The sequence below is a fragment of the Lactuca virosa genome, chromosome 5, assembly GCF_052849685.1.
Source record: "Lactuca virosa cultivar CGN04683 chromosome 5, Lactuca_virosa_CGN04683_v6, whole genome shotgun sequence".
Taxonomy (NCBI): Eukaryota; Viridiplantae; Streptophyta; class Magnoliopsida; order Asterales; family Asteraceae; genus Lactuca; species Lactuca virosa.
The window spans coordinates 227908914-227932375 of NC_136430.1; positions in this window are offsets into that span (position 1 = coordinate 227908914).

Consider the following 23462-nt stretch of genomic DNA (forward strand, 5'->3'; position numbering starts at 1 on the left):
ATACCGATCTAACAGATCACTAACATAGCAACCATCCTATAACCAGGATACCGATCTAACAGATCACTAACATAGCAACCATCCTATAACCAGGATACAAAACATAAAGGGTCGGCCTTGGGGCCATAGACCCTGTTGATATAGTGAGAAGAACTCACCTCACGTTGTCGAACTGTAGTCATAAGATCAAACTCCCGAATTACAGTCACGAACTCCACCACCTATATCCACCATACGACCAAGTCCATCAAAATCCCAAATAACCAAAATACCCTCAAAAGTCCAACTGGTCAACCCTTGGTAAAGTCAAAGTCAACGGTCAAAGTCAACAGTCGATGTTGACCCAACTCGTCGAGTGCAGCTACCAACTCGTCAAGTTCCTTAAGAACTCAGGAAATCAAAAAAACACTAATTGACTCGCCGAGTTTCCAGACAACTCGCCGAGTCCATGAGGGGTCCAAATGCCGGGAAAACCCTAACTAACTCGTCGAGTCTTCTTACTGACTCGTCGAGTTCATGCAGAACCAATACAGGCAATTTTCAACCGACTCGTCGAGTCGGCCATGCGACTCGACGAGTCCTTTCAGTCTTTTTGTTATCCATACGTTTTTAAGCTACCCCAAAGCTCCATATTGCAGATCTAACCTCCTAGGGCATGGTTTCCATGTAAAGTTGCAAACTTTACGTACATGCGTGGTTCTAAATGCCAAAACCAAGCTAAGGGAAAGGTTTAACCCAAAGAGAGGGGTCAAAGCTTTCTAAATCCGATAGCTTTATGACTATAGGGACCAAGAGGAGTCCAAATCTGAAGTTACAACTTCAGATCATGACCAGTACCCGAAATAACCCACAACCAACTAGAAAATGGCCCTAAACCTTTGCATGAAGAGATCTAGCAAAAGATAAGTCATGGTAACGACTTGTTACCTTCAAGATTGTGCCAAGATGAAGTAGAGTCAGATCCACAAGCTTCTCTTTGCTCCAAGATCCTTAGACTTCAAGCCTTATTCACAAAATGCACCAAAAGCACTCTTTAAATCTCACAAACACTCAAGAACAAGGTTTACACTGATTAGGGTTTCTTCTAGCCGTCAAGAGGTGGTAAGGGGCTGGAGGAAAGGACTTAAGGTCCTTTAAATTGTGCAAACCCTAAAAATTAGGGTTTCCATGCACAGACTCTACTCGTCGAATCGGGGTCCTCCGACTCGTCGAGTAAGAATCATAAACCACGCGGTCTAACTAGGTTCGACACGACGATTTGGGGTGTCCAACTCGTCGAGTTCCCTCAGCAAAATGAATATATAAAGCTTTTGAAAATTATACCAGGGAGTCGAGGTGTTACAATTCTCCCCCACTTGAACTAGACTTCGTCCTCGAAGCCTGCTGTGGTGAATAACTCGGGGTAATGCTCCAGCATCTCTGTCTCCGGCTCCCAATTCCACTCGGATCCCCTCCGATGCTGCCATCATACCTTTACCAAAGGTACTTCCTTGTTCCGTAGAACCTTCACCTTTCTCTCAAGAACAACCACTGGACTCTCCACGTAATTCAGGTGCTCGTCGACCTGAATATCATCTAATAACACTACTGCCTCCTCATCCATAATGCACTTCCGCAACTGTGAAACACGGAAAGTGATGTGGATATGACTAAGCTCCTCAGGTAGATCTAGTCTATACGCCACTTTGCCAACCCTGGCAGTGATCGTGACTGGCCTGATATATCGGGGACCCAACTTCCCACTCTTCCTGAAGCGAATCACACCCTTCCAGGGTGAGACCTTCAGGAGTACCATGTCACCGACCTGAAACTCCAACTCAGATCGGCGCCGGTCGGTATAACTCTTCTGCCGACCCTGTGTGGTCTGCAATCGCTGTCTAATCTGCTGAATCATCTCGGTAGTCTGCAGGACTACCTCAGTCCGAACCATCACCCTGTGACCAACCTCGCCCCAATAGACTGGGGTGCGACATCTCCGTCCATACAACAGCTCATAAGGTGGAGCACCAATATTGGAGTGGTAGCTGTTGTTGTAGGAAAACTATGCAAGGGGTAGGTAGGAGTCTCAGCTCCCACCGAAGTCAATAACGCAGGCTCTCAACATATCGTCAAGAGTGTCTGTATGGTCCGCTCACTCTGGCCGTCTCTCTGCGGATGATAGGTTGTACTGAATTGCAGCCGCGTGTCCAGCTCGTCTTGGAACTTTTTCCAGAAACGGGAGGTAAACCGAAAATCACGGTCTAAGACAATAGAGACCGGAACCCCATGGCGAGCGACAACATCGTGCATATACACATCGGCCAGCTTCTCGGCGGATGAGCTCTCCCGAATGGGCAAAAAATGAGCACTCTTGGTCAATCGGTCGACGATGACCCATATAGCGTCAAACCCCTTTGCCGTTCTCGGCAATTTGGTGATGAATTCCATCGTGATCTGCTCCTATTTCCACATGGGAATCTCTAGAGGTTGCAGCTTGCCATGCGGCCTCTGGTGCTCGGCCTTGACCATCCTGCAGGTCAAGCAACTCCCAACGTACCACGCGATCTCTCGCTTCATGCACGTCTACCAGTAACTCAATCGCAAATCCCGGTACATCTTGGTGGCCCCCAGGTGAATAGAGAAGCGAGACTTATGAGCCTCCTCCAATATAGTCTGTCTGACCCCACCAAACATCGGAACCCAAACCCGACGGCAACGGGTCAATAATCCCCGGCTATCCTGCACAAACCGGGTGTTCTCACCCCTAATCCTCTTAAGTTTCTAATTCTCCAATCGCATACCCTCAGCCTGAGCTCCCCTGATCAAACTCACTAGTGGAGAATCCACTGATATCCTCATACACGTCACTTGAGTAGAAGATCCAGCTGACTTGCGGCTCAGAACGTCCGCAACCACATTCGCTTTACCATGATGGTAAAGGATCTCGCAGTCATAATCCTTGACCACGTTAATCCACATGCGGTATCTCATGTTCAGGTTCGGCTGATCCATGATGTGCCTTAGACTCTTGTGGTCTATGTATATCGTACAACGGACCCCATAGAGGTAATGTCTCCAAATCTTGAGAACGAATACCACCGCTCCCAACTCCAGATCATGATTAGGGTATCTCGTCTCGTACGGTTTCAACTGCCGCGATGCATAGGCTATCACCCGTCCTCTCTGCATGATGACCGCTCCCAGTCCTGTGATGGATGCATCACAGAATACCACAAAATCCTCAACTCCTTCCAGGAGAGTCAAGACTAGAGCCTCGCATAGTCGCTGTCTGAGGATCTCAAACGCTTGCTGGGCTCCCGACCGGAAATCCACCCCCTTCCTCGTGAGATGAGTGAGGGGTACTGTAATCTTGGGGAAATCATGTATGAATCTCTGGTAGTACCCTGCCAATCCCAAGAAGCTCCTTATATCCGAGGGAGATTTCGGAACCTCCCACTGCATAACCCCCTAGATTTTGGCCGGATCGACCAAAATCCCCCCTGGTTAACGAGATGTCCAAGGAGCTGGACCTCTTGTAACCAAAACTCGCACTTCGAGAACTTGGCATAAAGACGTTCTTGCCTCAAGACTCTGAATACCTCCCGAAGATGCTCCTCGTGCTGCTCTCGAGTCTTGGAGTACACCAAGATATCATCTATGAACACGATGACCGAGCGATCGAGCATCGGCCTGCAGACCCGATTCATTAGGTCCATAAATATTGTTGGCGCATTGGTGAGCCCAAACGGCATCACCACGAACTCGTAATGTCCATAACGAGTCTGAAACGTGGTCTTCTCCACTTCCTCCTCCCTAACCCTGACCTCATGGTACCTAGACCTCAGGTCTATCTTGGAGAACCAAGATGCTCCCTGCAACTGATCAAAACGATCATCTATCCTCGGGAGTGGATAACGGTTCTTCACCATCAACTTGTTCAACTCCCGGTATTCAATGCACATCCGGTGTGAACCATCCTTCTTCTTCACGAAGAGAATAGGGTGCTCCCCATGGAGAACTGCTCGGACGAATGAATTGCTTGCCCAGCAGTTCCTGCAACTGTGATAACAGCTCCTGCATCTCTGGTGGTGGCAATCGGTACGACGCCTTAGCAATAGGGGTCGTACCCGGCACTATGTCGATCCTAAACTTGACCTGCCTCTCCGGAGGCACTCCGGGTAACTCCTCTGGAAATACGTCAGCAAGCTCTCTGACTACTGGAACCTCTAAAACCGTGGTCTGATCCCCGAACCGCGTATCCACCACATACGCTAAATTACATGCACACCCGTGCTGAATATACTATCGATCCCTGGCAGCTGAGCAAAACCTTGATCCTAATCTAGTGCCCTCGCCGTATATAATCAGTTCTCCCCTACTTGGGGTTCGAACTACCACCCGCTGACCCTCGCAGTCGATCATGGCACTGTATCGACTCATCCAGTCCATACCCACTATCACGCAAACCTCCCCCATGGGAATCGGAATCAAATCAATCGAGAAGGGCACCCCGAAGATCTCCAAAACGCAGTCTCGAGAAACTGAAGAAGCATTAATCTCGTGTTCGTTGGCAATAGAAACTCGCAACGGACACTCTAGCTCCCCTTCTGGCAAACCGAACTCCCTACTAAATGTCTGAGAGACAAACGACCGACTCGCCCCCCGAGTCAAATAATACCAAAGCAGGCAAGGAGTTCACTAAGAATGTACCTAACATGGCACCACACATATAATCACAAAACAAATATAATCAATAAGATAAAGGATAGAAACATACCAACAACCACGTCTAGTGTTGCCCTGGCCTCCTCTGCTGTAAGCTGGAAGGCGCATCCCTAGGCCCTCAGCGGCGCTGCTCTACCCTGACTCTCGTCAGTAATCCTCAGTGAAGCCGGCGCTGGAGTCTGCGCCGGCCTGGCAGCAAGCTGTGGACAGTTGGTCTTCACGTGACCAACCTGATGGCAGTGATAGTAGATCCTCATATCTTGAATCAGGGCTCTCTGGCGATAATCCCTCGCAAAATGCCCCTCCTTGCTGCATTTGTGGCATTCACTGCTCGATCTACAAACCCCCGAGTGACCCTTCCCACACTTGCGACAAGTGCGGCCCTACTGTCCTCCTGACCTGGAATCAGCGGTCTTGAACCGCTTTGGCGCCGGCTACGACTACACCGGGGCCTACCTCTTCTCTCTCAGTTGTAACTCAATCTCAAGCTCCCGCCGCCTAGCGGCCTCCTGTAACTCCAGCAAAGTATCGCATCGCTGGGTAGCAACAAACTGACAGATGTCAGCCTTGATCATGCTCAGATAACGTGTCATCTAAGTCAGCTCAGAAGCAAACTCCGGGCAGAACATCGCCCTCTCTGTGAACATACGAGTGATATCCGTCACAGTCTCACCATCCTGTCTCAACTCAAAGAACTCCTGAGCTAATCGTTCCCGCTTGACCTGTGGAATGTAGCGAGCGCGGAACATATCCCTGAACTGCTCCCAAGTAACTGCAGCTCTCTTATCATCAGTATAGGACCCAGTCACCAACCTCCACCAGTCCTTTGCCCCAGACCTCAGCAGGTTCAGGGCACATTTGACCTTCTGGTCAGTAGGACATGAACATGTGAAGAAACACCCCTCCACGTCAGAAAGCCACCTCACAGCTTTCATGGGGTCCTGAGTCCCATCAAAAATTAGAGGCTTTGTGTTATTGAAGTCCCGGTACTGGAATATCTGACTAGCTCCTCCCCCTACCGCCGTTACAGCTATTGTAGCTGTTGCGGCAGCCGTCTCAGCAATGGATGCATAGCTCTCGTCAAAGTACTCAACCATGGCAGTCTTAATAGACCCAAACATCTTCGACAGCTGTTCCCGGAAAAGAGCAGCAACCTCATCCTGCAATGTCTCCCAATTCCTGGAATCCATATCCTCACGGATGACCTCCCTGGCTCGATCCTCTGTCAATGTTGGCCTATCCTCGCTGCCAGCTCCTGATCCCGATCCTCATCCGATCTCAAGTCGCCTCGTCGTCACCATTCTTAAATATAGCAGGAAAATATCAGATAATCCGCATAAATAACGGGGAACCAACTCCCAATTAAACCCTAGGGGTTGTGACTTCCTTGTTACGCGTATGGGTCTTGTGCTTTCAGTAGAACGGGCCCATACTACCTTCCGTACCTACCCATATTTGTCTCAAATATCATCACAACGCCCTAACAATATACATAAACATGGAGAGCGCTCAATCCTCGCTCCTACAGGAATGCTATATATCTCATAACTAGCCTACCGGCCTCGCACGACCCACCCATGAAACTTCCACCAACCCTGCAGCACTTGTGTATGCTAGCCATACATAACGCTAGACCCTATAGACTTTCGAATACCTGATCTTATCCTAAGCCCTTTATCAGACAAGAACATGAAATAAGGCCAAACCAAACATTCTCAGGCTATAAGATCTTAATTATGTACAGTCGTGATGCATACACTAACCAACTACAGTAATGATGTCAATTTCATATAAGGAAAAACCCTAGGCTATCATGCATCATATAATCAGGCAATTCTATCATGCAATTCTTGAAGATCCCTAGCCTAGTACTAGCATGTTGTTCTATGACGCGACATCGACCTCCGACGGATCTTCTGGTCTTCTGCTGCGGTAGAGATCTGGATATCACAGTGCAAAGTCATTAGAGCCGCCCTAGGGACTGTGCCCCTGGAGCAGACTCCGACGGTCAAGTTAGATCAGCTAGAAGATCTGAGATGGTCCTCCATAGCTGGAGAGAACCATCTTGGTGCTGGTGGTGGTGTATGGTGGCTGACGGTGGTGGGTGGCGGCTGAGCCACCCGGCCGGAGTGTAGTGTGGCGGCTGAGCCATGGTGGAAGTCTAGGGAAAGGTCTTAGTGGTGGCTGAACCACTTGGGAAAGAGTCCAAGGGAAAGGTCTTAGTGGTGGCTGAACCAAAGGGAAGGATCCCAGGGAAAGGTCCAGTGGTGTCTCCACCACTTGGGAGAGAGTCCAAGGGAAAGGTCCCTCTCCATGGAGGAGATACTATTTATTATATAGGGGACAATTAGGTCGGGCCTTGCGCCAGTCCAATTCAGGCCCAACTAGCAAGGAGCTGGGCAAGGCCGCCCGGAGGCGCCGGGCGGGGCTGGCGGGCGCGTACCAGGAAAGGATGGCAGGGGAGTGCCAGGCGAGGGAGCGCCTGGCCGGGCCGGCAGGAGAGTCCCCATCAGGGCTGGCAAGGGAGTCCCCAGCAAGGCTGGCAAGGGAACGCCAGGCAGGGCTGGCAGGAGCGCGTCAGTCCAGGCTGGCGCGCTAGAGCAGTCTAGGCCATGCTAATGGACCATATATCATCAAGTCCCCCCAGTCTGGTGTTATTGGTACGCGGCCAGTGACATCGGACTAGAACTAGTCATATAAATTGTGCGTCGTCAAGTCCCCCTAGTCTGATGCGATTGGGTTGCTGATAATCAGATCGGACTAGATAAAGCACCAAAGCATTTAAATAATAAAGAGAAACGACCGAACCTCACCCACGAGAGCCGTGGGGTTGTGCGATGAGCCAAGTATTGCTTACGTAGCTTGAGATGACTTGATACTCCTTCATTGAGAGGAGCGCGAGCCGATCGGTGCGATGCAACGTAACTGTTGCTGCGATCATGCGGACCGAGGCTGCTAAAGAGTTACACGACACTGACATCAATGGAATGTCGGGCAGGGGTAGCTAAGAAGCGTAACCTTTCCCTTCAATCCCTAAGACTGTTGTCGAGTGATTGTTGTGGTATCCATGCGCAGATGAGATGTCACCAGTAACCATCTACATAGTCTGCATTAATAACCGTCTTGAGGGTCTTTCTTGCTTGGGCTACACCTAGCTGGTTTCCCCCCAGTCTGATGTGGGTAGCGTAGGTAGCCGTGTCAGACTATGTTGTCAAACCAATAAACCGTAAGGTTGTTGACCATAGTATAAGTGGAAGAGATTCCAAGAGCTGTGCGATTAGGTTACTAGCGAGGGTCACCTAGCGAGACTATTGTCGATAGCCAGACAACATAATTGTTGAGGGATAGGCAGTGAGTCTATAGGTTGGGGTTGCATAGCAAGACCGTTTACGAGAGCCAAGAAATAGAGGTGTTGTGGGGTACGCAGCGAGGCTACAGGTAGGGTTGCACAGCGAGACCATTTCCGAGAGCCAGGAAACAGAGATGATGTGGGGTACGCGGCGAGGCTACAGGTAGGGTTGCACAGCGAGACCATTTCCGAGAGCCAGGAAACAGAGATGTTGTGGGGTACGCAGCGAGGCTACAGGTAGGTTTGTACAGCGAGACCATTTCCAAGAGCCAGGAAACAGAGGTGTTGTGGGGTACGCGACGAGGCTACAGGTAGTAGGGCCACTGTCGGGATGGCCTTCTTGCTGGAGAGTATCCTCACTATAGCATGGTGTAATGTAGATAATACTTCATCGATCGTCTGAGCACAAGAGAACCATGATGACTGTGAGAGAGGAAGCACCAAGATCATGGTGTGGAATAAGCTTGTGATACGCGACTTATGATGCGCGACTTAGGAGAATAGCTTGGGCTTAGCAGCCAATGATCATGGAGATGTTACGCGGGAGAGCATCGCGTGTAACAGATCGGGTTTGGCTGCTAACGATCATAGATAAATCACACGAGAGAGCATCGCGTGGAATGGGTTGGGCTTGGCTGCCAACGATCATAGATAAATCACGCGGAAGAGCATCGCCTGGAATGGATCGGGCTTGGCTGTCGGCGATCGTAGATAAATCACGTGGAAGAGCGTCGCGTGGAATGGTTGGAGCATGTTGTTATAATGGAGTCGAGCCGAGAAGCCAGACGACTCGAGGCAAAGGTACTGAACCTCACATGCGGAGCTTGTCGCAGTAATGGAGCCGGGCTGAGAAGTCAGGCGACTTGAGACGAGGGTACTAAACCTCACATGCGGAGCGTGCCGCTACAATGGAGTCGGGCTGGGAAGCCAGACAACTCGAGGCGAGGGTACTGAACCTCGCATGCGGAGCTTGCCGCTATAATGGAGTCGGGATGAGAAGCCAGGCGACTCGATGCGAGGGTACTGAACCTCGCATGCGGAGCTTGCCGCTATAATGGAGTCGGGCTGAGAATCCAGGCGACTCAAGGCGAGGGTACTGAACCTCGCATGCGGAGCTTGCCGCTATAATGGAGTCGGGCTGAGAAGCCAGACAACTCGAGGCGAGGGTACTGAACCTCGCATGATTGGGCGTAGCACCCTACAACTTATGTGTCTAGCTCGTGTGATCAGTCTGGGTTAAAGCGGAATGGTACCTGATGCTTTGCTGCATCGCTAGTCGTACTAATAACTGATGCCTCGCTGTCTTGACTGTTTGTCGAAGGCTATGCGGGGGTGCTACTTAGAGCTGGATAGTGTAGCTACCGTCAAGTGGTGCGTAGCGAGACCGCCGTCGAGAGCTGGTTATTAGGTCCGCTGAGAACTGAGCATCGAGCTGCTAGCGATAGATGAGCAGCACGACCACTGAAAGCTGGGCAACGAGACTACCGAGGGTTGAACGACGGGGCTGGTCTTCCGACTCGGAACATTAATGTCACATCGGGAGTGCACTACCATGCATAACATCAGCTCCATCATGTACTTTAACTCTGCCCCTTCGGAATAAAAATCACTTATGCATGGTGTCGCACCAACCCTACTCCCCCCCCCCCTTTTTAGAAGGGGCGAGGAATGGAAACAATGGATGCATAGTTGCAGGAAATTAGGAGGCACAGCTACTAAGAAAAAAGCTAAGCGACCCAGGTACTAACAAAAACTAGGTAGCATGACTGGCACGACTCCTGGGAGTTAGACAACGCAACTGCTGATGACTAGGCCTTGCAGCTGCTGAGCTGGTTCGCATGGCTGGTGAGGGTTGGGCTGCACGACCGCTAGGAGTCAGACAACGCGGTTGCTGAGAGCTAAGCAGCGAGACTAGCGGGTCTGGTCAACACGAATGGTGAGAGTTGAGTAGTGAGATTTCCTGGAGCTAGTCAGCACGAGTGCTAATAGCCGGGCAACACAGTTGCTGAGGATTATTTTGAAACGCTTCACGAGTAGTAGTAGCGTACTACTCTTCTCCCTCCCCCCCCCTTTTTTTTTTAAAAACGTCTGGTAGTCCGGGCTGCAACACATTTTCTGAAAACGTTTTGTGTTGAGCTAAGCATGCAACGCCCGGTCGTTAAATAGGTGATCTTGTAATGTTAGCCCATATAAGGTCTTGAGGTGGCCCAATAAAATAGAAAATTGGGTTGGAAGGAGCCCCAAAATAAAAATAGCCCAAGGAGGAGCCCAAGACGGATATTGCAATCCATTTCTAATTTGTCAGCCCAAGATGAATCTTTAGGAGCCCAATCTTCTAATTATGGGCCCAGGTGAATTTCTTTTTCTTTTTGAAACATAATGGACGCAAAACACCACAAATGGGCCATAATGCGTTATGATCAATTTTGAGGGAAGAAGAATCTCTTCCGCCGCATCTCATTCTCGTCTTCGTAACGTGCAGACGCTAGGGAAAAGAACATTTGAGGTGGCCCAATAAAATAGAAAATTGGGTTGGAAGGAGCCCCAAAATAAAAATAGCCCAAGGAGGAGCCCAAGACGGATATTGCAATCCATTTCTAATTTGTCAGCCCAAGATGAATCTTTAGGAGCCCAATCTTCTAATTATGGGCCCAGGTGAATTTCTTTTTCTTTTTGAAACATAATGGACGCAAAACACCACAAATGGGCCATAATGCGTTATGATCAATTTTGAGGGAAGAAGAATCTCTTCCGCCGCATCTCATTCTCGTCTTCGTAACGTGCAGACGCTAGGGAAAAGAACATCGTCGACCTAATATTGAAAGCTCCTTGCTGGAGATGTCGGTTGTAGAAGAAGACGGAGTTGCGTGCTCTTCGGGTGTCGATTGGTGGTGCTGTGGTTCAAACCGGCGATCGAGATTCAGGAGAGCAGGGATCATAACTACTGTCGGCGCTGCTAGGGCTAACCGTAGATTGCAGGCGATGCGAACCAGGTTCTCATCGCCGGAAGGTGTCGAGGGCCGAAGAGGGGTGACGATTCCGCCTCCGACGTGAGGCTCTTGGGTTACCATTGAAGGCGCTGGTGACTGGCGTCGAGCTGCTCCGCTGGGTCACCGGTATTAAAGGTGTTGTCTTTGACAGAATATCCGACGGTGGGAGAAGCAACAGATTGCAATCGGCTTGAGGGATATCGGGCGGCGACTGGCGGTGCTGCGTATTTGGTCGCCGGCGTCAAATCAAGAGATGGAGTTCGGCGGCGCCGGTCAGTTGTGCTACTTGTTGGGGGTCCATCGGCGAGGACGATGGTCATTGGGGGCCGATAGGTGCTTCGTGGCTATGGTTGTTCTGCAGTGGTCGAGCAGCGGCACAGGGCTCCTCGTCGGATGGTAACTCTAGAGGGGTTGGTTCGCTATCTGTTACTGAGCAAAAACACTGATTGTAGTGGTGACCTATGGTAACATTGATCTGGGTTCATTTGGTGGTGGCACCCACGAGTTGCTGCTGTTGAGAGGGGGTGGCACAGTGGTGTTTGGCGCTAGAGTCGTTCTTCTCGGGCTGACCGGTGGCGCTAGCATTGACCGGCAATTGCAATTGTTGCTGAGGAGTTTTGTTGACTGCCAAGAAACGTGTTGACCGGGAGGGCCCCGACTTTTGTCTTCTCTGTTCATCGAGCGTTGGACCACGTGGGTCCCACATGGGTTTTTAACTTTTGGCTTATGGTGTACAGCCTGTACACCCTTCCCCCTTTTTTGTCGGCTTCAAAGAAACAGACTGTAAAAGTCTTGTAACCTCTTTTCTTTTGCTTGAAATGAGTTGTATATATTTTCATTCTTTTTAGACTTTCCGTTCTTGGTTGTATTGGTTGGATATCTCTTTTTTTTTGAAACGTACCATCACTGTAGTTCTCACTCTAACTGGGTTTAGGGTAAATGTATTTTTGAGGATAGATAATTTTGGTGAGAGGAATAAACGGGTTTTGTTGTTATGAGTTTTATGAAATGGACAATATGCATAGCTGTATGTACAAGAAATATAGCTGGGTGTACAAACAACTGTAAATGGAATGGATATTAACATAGAAAACCTTGACTAAAAAGGATTTTCTGATGAAATATGAACAAAGAAAAAGGTAAAAAACTCATAAAAACTTATTTCTTTCTCAAGCTTCTTAAACAATCAGAAGTGAAGGATTTTCTGAAAATATGTGATCTGAAGGTGGTGTAAAAACCCATAAAACTTCTTCTCCTTTTCTTCTCTCAAACTTCTAAATAAAAAAAGACACTAAATAAGCAACAAAAGTTTTTTTTTCTCAAATCTTGCTGAAAAACCCCAAGATATAAACAGAAAACGTGATCTAATTAGGTTTTCTTCTCATAAAACTTTCTTTTTCCCATCAGCTTGCTCAACAATCCATTGAAAGATGAAAGAGAAAAAAGATCTGATAAATTTTCGTTCTCTTTTCAACTTGTTCAACAAGAAAATGAACAAGGAACAAATCTGAAAATTTCTCGTTTTCTTTCTCTAAGTTTTTGAAAAGAAACACCAAGTAAACAACTTCAAAGAAGCCTTGTAAAGAAAATCATAGACTGAAGGTGATTTCTTTGCAACATAAACTGAAAACAAAGTAAATATCCACCAAAAAGTTCTTCAGCTCTCAAGTTGGTTCTATAAAACACCAAAATATGAATAAAAAAGGAAGAGGGCTCCTGAGAACCTCTTCTCTCCCCGAAAATATAATTAAAACGGGTCTGAGTTGGTGTTTTTAAACTTGAGAGATGATTAAGTGAACAAAAACTTTCAGATCTAGAGATCTGAGCTAAAAAAACGAAAATACCTCAAGAAATCTGAACTGAAAATGAAATAGATCTTAAGATCTAAACAATGGTAAGACAGATCTGAAGAGATTTTGACAAGAACCAAACGGATCTGATCAAATGAGGGATAAGAATGGACAGATCTGAGAAAACCTGATGTGGAACTCAACAGATTTGAACAGATCTAGGAAGAACAAGGTGATGGTTGCTTGTTCAAGTCCGGGATGGCGCCAAATGATGCGACATCGACCTCCGGCGGATCTTCTGGTCTTCTGTCGCGGTGGAGATCTGGATATCACAGTGCAAAGTCGTTAGAGCCACCCCAGGGACTGTGCCCCGCGAGCGGACTCCGACGGTCAAGTTAGATCAGCTAGAAGATCTGAGATGGTCCTCCATAGCTGGAGAGAACCATCTTGGTGCTGGTGGTGGTGTATGGTGGGTGACGGTGGCGGGTGGCGGCTGAGCCACCCAGCCGGAGTATAGTGTGGCGGCTGAGCCATGGTGGAAGTCTAGGGAAAGGTCTTAGTGGTGGCTGAACCACTTGGGAAAGAGTCCAAGGGAAAGGTCTTAATGGTGGCTGAACCAAAGGGAAGGATCCCAGGGAAAGGTCCAGTGGTATCTCCACCACTTGGGAGAGAGTCCAAGGGAAAGGTCCCTCTCCATGGAGGAGATATTATTCATTATATAGGGGAAAATTAGGTCACGCCTTGGGCCAGCCCAATTCAGGCCCAACTAGCAAGGAGCTGGGCAAGGCCGCCCAGAGGCGTCGGGCGGGGCTGGCGGGCGTGTACCAGGAAAGGATGGCAGGGGAGCGCCAGGCGAGGGAAGGCTTGGCCGGGCCGGCAGGAGAGTCCCCATCAGGGCTGGCAAGGGAGTCCCCAGCAAGGCTGGCAAGGGAACGCCAGGCAGGACTGGCAGGAGCACGTCAGGCCAGGATGGCGCGCTAGAGCAGTCTAGGCCATGCTAATGGACCATATATCATCATTCTAATATATCACAAAGTCAAATAATTCGTAAGGTATTTTGGGGTCTACTTGCTGGCTCCGCTGATTATACACTTGCATCCTCCTTTAATATTTTGAAAACCATTTGAAAATCATTTTAAAAATCTTGTCCTTAGTTTGAGATTGGATACACATGAGTGTTTCCTCCAATTCACTCAAACCAAGGCTCTGATACCAACTATCCGGACCGCTCGCCGAGCCTTTGACCTGACTAGTATGCCTTCCTGGGTCTACAATCTATCTGGTCCGCCCAGGGTATGTTGGCCTTCCGCACAAAGCAAGTCCGCCTCAACCCAACCCCCAAATCAAACAATCATGTGCACATAAATATCATGCGCTAGCTAGCATGTACAGATAGTCATACAGATCTCACAGATCACTAACATAGCAATCATCCTATAACTAGGATACCGATCGAACAGAACACTAACATAGCAACCATCATATAACCAGGATACCGATCTAACATATCACTAACATAGAAACCATCCTATAACCAGGATACCGATCTAACAGATCACTAACATAGCAACCATCATATAACCACGATACCGATCTAATAGATCACTAACATAGCAACCATTTTATAACCAGGATACAAAACATAAAGGGCCGACCTTGGTGTCGTAGACCCTGTTGATATAGTGAGAAGAACTTACCTCACGATGTCGAACTGTAGTGATTAGATCAAGCTCCCGAATCACATTCACGAACTCCACCACCTATAACCACCATATGACCAAGTCCATCAAAATCCCAAATTACCAAAATACCCTCAAAAGTCAAACTGGTCAACCCTTGGTCAAAGTCGAAGTCAACAGTCCATGTTGACCCAATTCGTCGAGTGCAGCTAGCAACTCGTCGAGTTCCTTAAGAACTCAGGAAATCATAAAAATCCTAATTGACTCGCCGAGTTTCCAGACAACTCGCCGAGTCCATGCGGGGTCCAAATGTCGGGAAAACCCTAACTAACTTGTCGAGTCTTCTTACTGACTCGCCGAGTTCATGCAGAACCAATACAGACATTCTTCAGTGTATTTCTTATCCAGATGTTTTTAAGCTATCCCAAAGCTCCATATTGCAAATCTAACCTCCTAGGGCATGGTTTCCATGTAAAGTTGCAAACTTTACATACATGCATGGTTCTAAATGCCAAAACCAAGATAAGGGAAAGGTTTAACCCGAAGAGAAGGGCCAATGCTTGCTAAATCTGATAGCTTTATGACTATAGGGACCAAGAGGAGTTCAGATCTGAAGTTACAACTTCAGATCATGACCAGTACCTGAAATCACCCACAACCAACTAGGAAATGGCCCTAAACCTTTGCATGAGGAGATCTAGCTAAAGATAAGTCAAGGTAACAACTTGTTACCTTCAAGATGATGCCAAGATAAAGTAGAGTCAAATCCAAAAGCTTCTCTTTGCTCCAAGCTCCTTAGACTTCAAGCCTTCTTCACAAAATACACCAAAAGCACTCTTTAAATCTTACAAACACTCAAGAACAAGGTTTAGACTGATTAGGGTTTCTTCTGGCCGTCAAGAGGTGGTAAAGGGGCTGGAGGAAAGGACTTAAGGTTCTTTAAATAGGGTGCAAACCCTAAAAATTAGGGTTTCCATGCACAGACTCTACTCGTCGAGTCGGGGTCCTCCAACTCGTTGAGTAGGAATCATAAACCACGCGGGCTAACTAGGTTCGACACGACGAGTTGGGGCCTCCAACTCGTCGAGTTCCTTCAGCAAAATGAATATAAAGCTTTTGAAAATTATACCTGGGAGTTGGGGTGTTACAATATCGAAAATAGAAATTACATTGTTTTTCGTTCTATGGTAATATCATCCTTACATGGAACCCTAAATATGTTGCATGCCTTAACGGATAGTCATTTATTTAATAAAGAACAAAAGTTTAAACTCCATCTTCTTATGTTCGTAAGAATACATGCGTTTAGAAGATACGTCAACAAAAATTTGGTGAGTTCATAGGTTTTGACTATATGTACTTTTTAATAGCCAAAAGTATGTTTATACAATATATAGAATAGTAGTTTTGCTAACCATATGTTTGCAACTACCTATATGACTTATAATTAGTTTCACTGTATCGAGTGTGTGTGTTAGATATAATTGTTTACTTATTATATAAGTTCTATACCTACAACAGTTTGAGTACTCCAAGTATAAGTTTTTATGATACTTATACATAACCTTGATACTTGTATATCTTCTAAGCATAATATCTTAGAGTGTAATTGGTGCTACGTGAGACTATAACCACTACTATATGACGTTCAGACCTTTTCACACTTATAATCAATTTTACAATACCATGTGTGTACTAGGTACAATTGTTTCTATATTATATAAATTCTATACCTATAATAGTTCGAGCACTCCAAGTATAAGTTTTCATGATACTTATACATAATAATAATACTTATGAATCGAATAAGTATAATGTTCTAGAGTGTAACAAGCGCTACATGAGACCATAACCAATGTTATATGACGTTCAAGACCTCTGCTTGGTTCTATAAGGGGTGCACCAGGTCAAACACTTTGTATGCCTCATTGACATCGTACCCACCAACAAAAGGATAGTTCATCATCCAGTGGGTTTCATTAAACCATGGGTTGTAGCTAGCAACCACGTATGAGGGTGTCAACCCGTATAGATCTATACACAGCTTCCTCGCTCACATAGCATTAACAGTTACAGGACAGAGGATGCTACTAAGTTTTCATTCTTAGTTGATGAATTGAATATATCATGTAGACTTTTCGAGATTTATCGGTTCCAAGAGTAAATAAATATGTGTGTCTAAAACCTTAAGTTACTAAATTGTGTGTATAATTCAGTCTAGAGTCAAGTAGCATAACTATTGTATATAGAGCTATACTAGGTTTTAACCAATGTAAAAGCAACAATACTACATGTACGAATAAGCCTAAAAAGTTGTATATTAATGATTAACCAACTATCTAGCGGTTATAATTATAAAACTATCTTTACTCCTTATTATAAAAACTATATTTTTCGTTTTATGAAAACATCAAATATATACACGTAACGAGAATATATTCTCCACCAAAAATAGTTTAAAAATGGGGTCATGAACTCACTTTCGAAGCACACTTTATTTTACAATAAATTCTGTCAGAAAGAGGTCAGAAACTCAGGATGAAAGTCTCAAGGGGTGGGGAAATATCAAGAAAGTACAGAGGAATCGGTGTCATTTTTGTAATAAATGAACTATTACGAATTATTTATAGGGTTGAATATTCAGTTGCCACGTCGTGGCCATAAGTATGCCATGTCGGCAGTTGTTACATCGACGGATTCATATTTACGATATCTTCAACTCTCGTTTACCTTGTTTAGGTTAACAAGTAACCCATCTTTATTTTGATTTTTGTATCACAGATAGCTATACTGTATCATACGCGAAACTTCAATAAATCTTAACTTCTTCATACAATGTCAAATTTAGGCATTCTTTATATTTTCGGAATCGTGTTGACTTGAACTTCTAGATTATGTTATTATTTATATATATATATATATATATATATATATATATATATATATATATATATATATATATATATTGAAGTATAAATTCGTATTTTCATTAAAAGTTGTTAGATATTGTAAATTAAGCCTATTATATGTCACATTTGTAACGCTCGTAAGCTAGGGCTAGATGATATGAATAATTATAATAAAAGTTATTCATTTTGTTGAATAATTTAATCCTCGAATAGGATAATCGTTATTCGTATTCATTGATGACTACATAATATAAGCCTTTCAGGGAATTTATCGATGACCGATAAAATTAACATTTTTGATAACCGATTATTTAGGATAAATAATCTTGACGAAGATGTAGTAGTCGCGATGATTATATATATATATATATATATATATATATATATATATATATATATATATATATATATATATATATATATATATATATATATATATAAAGAATCCTCTAATCTGACTTTGTATTAAGTATTCATGATTGTTTGAAGTTTCGCATTTAACCTTATACGACAAAGTGTGTCGTAAATAGTGAATCAGATATAGGTTGCTTATTAGCCTAAGTAATCAAAAAGAAAATCATAGTAATTGTAGAAGCGAGAGTGTACATATAAAGAACGCCTAAATAGGACTTCGTATGAGGAAGTTATGATTTTTCAAATTTTCAGCGCAGCAGTGCGGACACTGAAATTGAAATTTAAAATAGTTGATTGCTGTCTGAAACCATCTAAACGAGAGTTAAAGATCTCGCGAACAGGATTTTGTCGATATAAAGATATTTGAGAACGGGATTCGTATGGAAGAGTTATGATTTTTGTATGGGTTTTAGCAGTCTAAGCCATTTAAAAAGATAAAATTAAAAATAAACTGAGAATTAGCCGACAGAGTCTAAATAAAAGTTGTAGTACTCGTCGATAGCTAAGCATGGGTATAAAGAACATTGAAAACAAAGATCGTATGAGAAAGATATGAGTTTATGAAGTTTTTTGAGAAACATGCGTAGGTAGGTTGCGCGGTGCACGCTTCTAGAAGGGTCACCGTGGACCAGGAAAATTTTAACACATGGCAGAAGACAAGAGGAATGACTTTGCCTTAGAGGGGCGGCACACATCTATAGGGCGCGGAGCGCCTTGCCCAAATTTTTCAATAAATAGTAGCTCTATCATCCTTTCCTCTTCACACCTTTCCAAACTTCTCTCTGGAAAATCACTCCTTCCTTAGTCCGAATTTCATTAGAGTTTAGAGAGATTTGGCGGAGCTCTGGAGTAGCTAGGAGCCCTACGAAAAGAAGCTTACGGGTCGGAGTTCTGCCCATGCAATTTCTTGGTTCTCGCTAAATTTTATGTAAGTTAAGCTACACTTTTATGCTTCAAGTGTAACTTATTTATATTCATAGTTGTTATTATGAATCTGTAAATAATACTTATCGGTGATTTCATATCATAATATTGATTGATCAACTTACGGGAGTGATTTCTAGGCTAGATTTAGCGAGGTGTTTAAAGTGGGATTTTCAAAGAGTATACTCTGTATACCAAACGGACCCTAACTTGTATATGATCTTAATTGTTTCTTCTTTACTTTATAGATCTTGATGTAGATATTGAGATTATTAAGGAATCTAGACTATCATTAGTCACGAGGAATATAAGACTAAGAATTAGTGATATTCGTACCTACGTCGTATCAAAGGAAGCGCTAAGGTGTTAGGCGAAGCTCTGCGCAAATCACAAGTCATCCACTTTAACAAGTGAGTGCATAGTTACTTTCAACAATCATATAGATATGAAGTATTTAGATAAATAAATGTTATATGTGCTTATTATCTGTGATTAAGATATTATGTGTTAGATGAAACAATATGAGATGATTTTTATTTAACCATATATGTATTTTCTTACCTATAATATATTAGGTACTAAAGGGTGATGAGAGATGAATATTATGATGAGAGGTCGTAGTACTATTGTACTAGTGATATAGTCACCTAATTGGATATAGGGGACGACCACAAACTATTGTAGACAAGTTTGGTGAAACATAGACAGGCTTGCAACATGTGAGTGTTTATACGCTATACACGGGCAGGTTTATAACATGCAGGTGTTAATCAACCATACATGGCCACGTCTTCGACCTGTAAATGTTAAACAGACCATACACGTTGGTGATAAACGAACCACATATGGACAGGTCTATGACCTATAGATGTGAATGACCTATATATATTCATGCATGTATTCTATTTACTCCATGTTTTCCTTATTGACATATGTTACTAAGGAATCTGCGAAGCAGTATTATCTACTAAGTGATCCTTAGGATAGGTTCCATGAGATCATTACCTTTGGATCAGGGAGTGAGAATAAAGGGAATGGTAATCGAGTTATTTGTTTTATGCGAAATATATAACTAAAACAAATTAATTATAATATTATGGGTTGGAAACCCTATGTACTCGCCAAGCTTCCCAGCCTGACCCACTCAGTTTCTTTGTACCATAGGTAACGGTACAAAGGTACATGGATAATATGTTTGGATCAGAAGAGAGATTCAAGGAGATGTACGATATTAGTATAATACAATGTTATAAGGCATGTAATGACTACATTTATGCTTATGTTTCTTATCTCAATTATGACATCCTAAGTTTTTAATAATCAATGAAAAACGTTTCTTCGGAATTACTTTTTATGGATAAATTTTGAATCAATCAAAGAATACTCTGAATTAAATAAGCATGAAGAACATTTTGTAATTGGCCATAAAATTGGGGATGTTACAGTTGGTATCAGAGCATTAGTTTAATCAAACTAGGAATTTTGAGGATTTCTAGAGTTAAGCTTAGAATGTTAAGCGATGATCGTGAGATGTGTGTCTATTAGATTTTAGGTTATATACATGAATTGACACAAGAACTACGTGACTTTCAGATAAGATGTCTAATTTTTATTATTTGCTAAATGATTTATATTATAGCATGTCTTAGGCTGCCTACCTAGAATGCTATTATTTGACTAGATCTAAGGTCTATTGTCGACCTTGATTTGAAAATTTTATGTGTTTAAGATTCTAAATGTATAAATTAATGTATTAGAACTGGCATATAACTTTGCGAAGTGATAAGGAGAATTATGTGTCTAAACATATCTAAAAACTTCCTTATCATAATATACTCGTGATTCCAGTACATTGAACGACTGTTCTGGTGTACAAAAAATCATGGTGAGAACTTGTAGTGGACTAGGCAATGGTAAAGGGAATCAGCAGCCTGAACCCCGACGTATGATTGAGCGTGCACCAAAAGTCGTGCCAACAGCTGAACCAATCACGATGGCAGGAGTCCAAGCCATGATTCGAGTAATTCTAGCTGAACAAATGGAGGAGACGAGACAACTACTCTAAGGAAATAGGATAGAAGTCAGTGCACCGGTTGATGAAGCAGTGTTGAGTGAGGGACAATCCGAAGAAGGAAACTACAACATGATTGTGGATCAAGCTGAACCGCGAAGGGTTAAAAGGAACAACCCCGATGAGGCGATTGAAAGAAATGGATGCAAGTAAAACGACTTTATGTCTTCCAAACCATCAAGTCTTTCCGAAAGCCCAACACCAGTGGAAGTTATGGGCTGGATCTCCGAGATGGAGATGGTGTTTGAGAATTGCGACTACAGCAACCGACAGAAGACCATCCTCGCGATCAGACAGCTAAAGACTAGAGTGTTAAGCTGGTGGAAGTTGTTGGCTAATACTATGCCAAAAGGAAAATCCATTAAGATATCATGGTAAGACTTCCTGGAACAATTGAAGATGCAATACTTCTCTGAAATAGATCTCATAGAGATAAACAATGAATTCCAGAATCTGAAGCAAGGAAGATGAGTGTTAACGAGTATGCTACAGCTTTTACTGAGAATATGAAGCTAATCCCTAACTTGGTTCCTACCAAACTTTCTAAAGTAAAGCTACCAATCATTCCAAAAGGAATCATCTGGGCGGCTAGGAATGTAGAGACCCAGATAAGGGAGAATGGTTTGGAAAGAGCTGAAACTGGTGAGAAAAGGAAGTTTGAAGGAACTTCACGGCTTGATAAAAAAAGTAGCTTTTCAAAGTCTGGCCCCAACGACAAGAGGTATGTACTTAGAAATGAGGCGAAGTGGTGTGAAAAGTGAAAGAGAAAACACTTTGGGAAATGTAACATTGAGGTGACTTGCTTCAACTGTGGAAAGACTGGTCACTACGCCATCAACTGTAACCAAAGTGTGTGTTACAAATATGGAGAAGTAGGGCATCTCAGGAGTGACTTCCCAAAGAAAAACGAATATGCAAGGCTGATTGTGCCACCAAAAACTAAGGCACATGCATTTCAGATTACCCTAGAAGCAGTAGGAGATGAAGCAGACTAGATAAGGAAGCTACTTATTTGGAGTTCAAGATATAAGGTGTGTGTGTGGAATGCACTAGTTTTAATCCTACTACTTCAAACACAAAATTAACACACGAAAGGCAGTGTACCTATCGATTAGAAATATAGTTCAAGCAAGTAGGGTATCGAACACAGGGAACGGTAAACAATTAAAATAAATGCTAATATTATCTAAATAAAACAAGTAATAAAATAGGAGGTTCTCTAGTTTTGCAAGACTAGAAACTTAAACAATCAATTACAATTAACAACTAAGAAGAACAAGAAAGGACAACTAGATTCAATGATAAAAGACACTTCTGTTTAGATTTGATTCACTTATTCCTATGGTTGATTTCGTGGCAAGTGCAATGGATCAATATGTCAATGGTTACCGATTCCTAATGTGATTGGGTTCATGTTCATTATTACCAATCCTTTAGTAGACATATTAATTCAAACATTGATCAAGTGATTAAACTAACAAGTTTCCTAGTGTTCAGTTCGTATCAAGTAAGACTTGTAATAATAGCTAATCAAATTTGTTCAATTCAATCAACTCATATGTGGTTGTTCATCACACATGCTCACACATTGATTTACATATTTTCTAGTTAACCCTAGTTTCATGTTCACTATTCCTAGGCATACAATCTTGTGTTCACAAAACTATATGATTCAAGTAATCAAGAAGATGTTCATGCAACTCAATAAATTACTTATTAACAGAAAATATTTATCATCAATACATAAGGATCTTTAACAAGCTTAACAAGATGAATAACCAAATCAATATTAATCCAACCACTCAATGAAACCATGTTCATAAGATTATCTTATCCAAACAGAAGTATAAAGCTTTTAGCTCATATCTACAGCAAGTAATAGCCTAAACTCAAAATCTAATGATTCAAACATGGTTCAAAACAAATATTAAGAAAAGAAGAATAATTAATTGCCTTTGATCTCTTCTAAATTGTCTCTTAGGTTGAAATCTCGAAAACTGAAGCTCCAAGAACCTTTCTGATCTTCAATAATCGCAGCTAGCCTCCAAAAACTGTTAGGGTTTCGGGCATAGATGTTCTCTATTTATATTTACCAAAAATCAACCCAACTTGTCGAGTTTTTAAGACCAACTTGACGAGTTTTTTCGATAATCCGCGTATACAGCGTGTACGGCAAGGCATCTTCGAATCGAGAACATTCTGACCAACTCGTCGAGTTGAGGCCCAACGCGTCGAGTCCATTTGGAATCAACATTTTCTCAAAACACGAAAGTCGTCCGAAATTGTGTCTAGTTTTCAGAACATTTTGAATCTCGTCAATCGGAGTTACGGTTCATGAGAAATGGCTAAAACACTGACGAGGGGTCAAGCTGTCCAGCAACATCCTTCTTTCTTCAAAATCCAAGATCCAAGCTTCCAATCGCCAATTCCACTTCATGTTCCTTCTGAGCATGTCTTTATTGCTGAAAATGAAATTTTAAAACTAATTAAGCATCTTTTGTTCATTAAATGAGATAAAATCAACATAAAGTATTAAGATAATGCATGAATTTTATAACTAAATATGTCCATATCAAATACCCCACACTTGACTTTTGCTTTCCCCCAAGCAAAACTGAATTTTAACACACTA